The sequence below is a fragment of the Ananas comosus genome, linkage group 8, assembly GCF_001540865.1.
Source record: "Ananas comosus cultivar F153 linkage group 8, ASM154086v1, whole genome shotgun sequence".
Lineage (NCBI taxonomy): Eukaryota > Viridiplantae > Streptophyta > Magnoliopsida > Poales > Bromeliaceae > Ananas > Ananas comosus.
In genome coordinates this window covers 9,470,569-9,475,275 of record NC_033628.1, presented here as the reverse complement: position 1 = coordinate 9,475,275, position 4,707 = coordinate 9,470,569, and positions in this window count along the sequence as shown.

Genomic DNA, 4,707 nt, shown 5'->3' with positions numbered 1-4,707 from the left:
TACGCACTGTAACCGAAGCGAGAAATTACTCTCATTTTATTACCTTAATTGACAATTAAATATGTAATAAGTGAGAGATATTATAATATCATTCCAAATAATAAAAATAAGGGATAATTACCTATATACTTTTCATACGTTTGAAAATATCCGATTTACGTAATCAAAATTTAAATCCCGGTTAAAAATTTCTATACATAATTAGAATTTAAATCCCCTTATGAATATGTTTCTACAGCTGTTTTGTTTTATCTATATTTTCATTTGTGAGAGAGAAAGAAAGTATGTTATATTCACTCATTTTTTAAAAAATAATAAATTCAGTATCGATCATCTCTAGCGCAAATAATATGTTATCTTTCTATAAAAAATAAAAAAAAAGTTCCAGCTAAAAATATAAAGCAACTGAACTTTACACTTAAAACTTTAGGTATCAATTATTAAATTTTTAATAAACTGCGCTAAAAATAATGAGTATGTGATGAGTTGAGGTGGATTCTTAGGGCTATTCCTGATCCAAATTGTTTCCACGAACTTGGGTGAGAAACATAGGAGTACTCTGGCCTGTGATTATTGTTAGTATATATATTTCTAGTCCCGTTTCAGTGTACGTACGCAGATCCAGTTCTTGGTTTAAGTACGTCATTATCCGCACTTTTTTTTGAGAGAAATGTGGCATGCTATCCGCTTCGCTTAATTTTTCTAAAAATAAACTTAGTTGGAAATGTGAATCAACTATGATTCGAACTTGGGACCTCGAGTACTAATTATCAAGTCCTTTGTCACTTGCGCTAGGAACAATCGGTTTGTTCACTAAAAGTTGTATGCCAGTTTTTGCGACATCTCGGAATTTGAAATATTTTTGTGCACATAAAGTATAATAGAATAATAATCTTTTAATCTGATTATAATATTTTGAATGGCGAATATATTCAAAAGGTTAAGAACATTAAGTGTGTTAGGACTAAAATAGTTTTATAATAAGTGATCCTCCTAAGAAGCCGGACATTACAATTAGATATCAGAATCAATTACTAGGCGAAAACATAAGATGAATATTCTTAGTTGATTTAGGCAGCGTTTGGTTAGAGGATAGGGATAAGAATAGACCCTTATCCCTTTTATATCCAAACACTAATTTTTTATCCGAGAATGGTAGTTCTCGATTATCCCCATCATCACCACCATTTTCTATATAAAACTATCTAAAATTGTTCTTATTCCTGGGAACAACCCAATTTTCATCCAAACACTAATTTTCTTATCCCCATATTTGTACCTATCTCTGTAATAGCTAGTTCTTGCATATACCCGAACCAAACGATACCTTAGAGTTATACAACGGATAGAGCGTGACTGCCGACTAATGATCATTGTACGTGGAGCGATGCTCCCATAAGATTGGTTAAAATAGACTATAATATTTTCAATAGTGATTAGCATTAGAAGATAAAAAAAAAATTAAGTGTGTTAGAATTAAAACAGTCCTAAAATTAATAACCTCTCTGAAAACCAGCCAATCAACAATCTATTCAACAGATAGACGGTCCAATCAACTGTCTACTATAATTTGTCAGTATCCACATTACAAAAATCGTTATGACTATTTTAGGGTACCTGGCAAGCAGGACCTGCCAGCAAACTAAAAAAAAATTTAAAAAAAAAATGCTCCCAATCCGAAATTTGACGCATTATGGGCTACTCATAAACGTTGCATGCAAACCCTTTTAAAAAAAAATATTATAAGTATTTTTAAATTTTAAAATTTTTATAACACTAAGGTCTCATTACACATTATTGTTATTATTTTATTTTTTAAACAAAACTTGTGTATAATCTAATATACTAGCGAAAGAATTTATTATTATTATTATTATGATCGGTTAGTTTGTCATGCACACTCATACTAAGTAACAAATGTCTATCTTTTAAAAAGATATTTTGAAAGTAGTAAAAGTTGCTTTGAAGCTTTTTTATGTTACACTGGCAAATAAACATGTTGGACATAAAAATTGTAAATAATCTATTATCCCCTTATGCATTATTTTATATATAAATTTTACATTAAATGAATGAAAAATAATAACAATCCCAAATGAGGCCTAGGTTATTGTTTCAAGATTACGAGTAAATTGCACCACCAAGTTCATGCAAGGATATTTACTCTGCACTACTTAAAGTTTAGAGACTGAATCGAAATCTTGTTTAAAGTTCAGAATTTTGAATGTCGAAAGTGTAACTTACTCCTTTGGTCCTTAAATTATGAGGCACGCGACATTTCGGTGCTTAAATTTTAATTTTACTATACTTTCTAACTTGATTTTTCTAAATTATTAAAATCAAGTCCAGCAACCTAATTTAGTTTGTTAAATATTGATAAATTTTTGATACAGAAGTGATATAAAAATATTGTGTTCGATGATGCAATAATAATTAGAATATTCCGCTACTTCTATATCAACAAGTTGTTAATATTTAGCCGATTAATTTTGATTGTAAAATTTGATTGCAACAATTCGAAAAGTTCAAACCAAAAATTATAACAAATGAAAGTTTAGAGATCAAAGTGTCACATCCCTCATATATTCATATATATATAGAGAGAGAGAGAGAGAGTAGGGCTACTGTGTTATTAGGAGCACAGCAGCCCTTATGCTCCTAACTTTCTAACCACCCATCAAGTTTGATGGGTGGTTAGAATGAGAGAGAGATGAAATATTGGAGAAAAATTTAAGAAGAAGAGATATTGAGACACTCAATTTTTTCTCAATATCTCATCCCTCTCTCATTCTAACCACCCATCAAATTTGATGGGTGGTTAAAAAGTTAGGAGCACAAAGGCTACTGTGCTCCTAATAGCACAGTAGTCCTGCTCTATATATATATATATATATATAGATATATAGAGAGAGAGAGAGAGAGAGAGAGAGAGAGAGAGTTGAGCTATAATACTCTCAAAAGCACCAAGACGGTGGTGCTTTTGAGTTTTTAGCCATTGGATGGAGAGATGTAAAGTTAGGATTATGGTGGTAGGTGGTGGTAGGTGGAATAATATTTAAGGATAAATTGCATTGTTACCCCCTAAACTTTTGGCGAAGTTTCACTTTACCCCTCGAACTTCTAAATTAGACATCTAACCCCCCTAAACTCTAATATTTCGTTCATGTTACCCCTTCCGTCAGTTTTTCGTCAAGCTCCGTTAATCGGAAACTGACGGAAGGGATAAAACGAATGAAATATTAGAGTTTATGGTGTTAGATGTCTATTTTAGGAGTCTAGGGGGTTAAGTGAAACTCGCCAAAAGTTCAGAAGGTAACAATACAATTTACCCAAATTTTTACTATAAATTATTTTTATATTTTTATATTAAAAATTTCTAATTGGCTGAGATGAAGTACAAAAATTTTATTTAAGTGTATTTTATAGAACAATACTTCTAAAGATAAAAGGGACAAACGAGTACTACAGAAAATTAACTGAGAATTAAAATCTTTATATCCGAGTGAGGACACTTATTGTAAACCAACCATATTAGCGAGTACACCGAGATAGTGGAGTGTTCGAGCATCATAGGTAGTTAGTATCGCTCTTTTTTTATCTTTAAGCCACTCTAATTCATTTCTTTCACTTTTATTTTATTACAATAAAATATAGGATAAATTATGGTATGATTTATTTTAGGATAAAAAATATATATAAATTAAAAATCAAGTATGATCACTAACTTGAGGATTAATAGTCAATCCATAAGTAACATATTATAATAAAATAAGTTATAGTCAAGAGTCCCCTACGGAGTAAATTGCACTGCTTTCTCCTGAACTTTTGTCGAGTTTCACTTAATCTCCCAAACTCCTAAAATAGATATCTAACATCCTAAACTCTAATATTTCATTCATTTTATCCCTTCCGTCAGTTTCCGGTTAACGGAGTTTGACGGAAAACTGACGGAAGGGATAACATGAACAAAATATTAGAGTTTAAGGGGTTAGATGTCCATTTTAGAAGTTCGAGGGATAAAGTGAAACTCCAAAAGTTCAGGGGGCAACAATGCAATTTACTCTAATATTTAATCCAAGGGCTATTAGTAATCAAGGAGTAGATCCAAGGGTTAGAAACCTAGAAGCACTAAGGGTTTGGTGCTTCTAAAAGCATTCTCAACTCTATATAAATATATACATATAGAGCTAGGCTGGTAATTTTCAATGATGCGGCTTCCAAATCGATGATCGGCTCCGTTAGACTTGATCTACACTATCAAAAGTATTTGGAAACTAAATTTCATAAATTTTCGACATCATTTGGTTAGTGATCAAAAGGTCTCAAAATTGACAATTTTAATGGTATATGTGATGGGTTTGTGAATTTAACGGTGTAAAACAATCCAAATCTAATGAATTTTTTATAGAAAATTCTTTTCACTATTTAGAGTGAGATCAGTACTTCTGATCTTAAATTCAAGTCTTTTATCATTATTTTTTATGAGATTTTTTATTTTCAGCCATTCATTTTTAGACTACTCGTTTGATAGGTAAATGATGCCGAAAAATTATGAAATTTAGTTTCCAAATACTTTCAATAGTGTTGATCAAGTCTAACGGAGCCGATCGTCGATTTGGAAGCCGCATCATTGAAAACAACTTGGTAATACGGAAGTCTCCGTGCTACCGATAGTATACCAGCCTAACTATATATATATATATATAT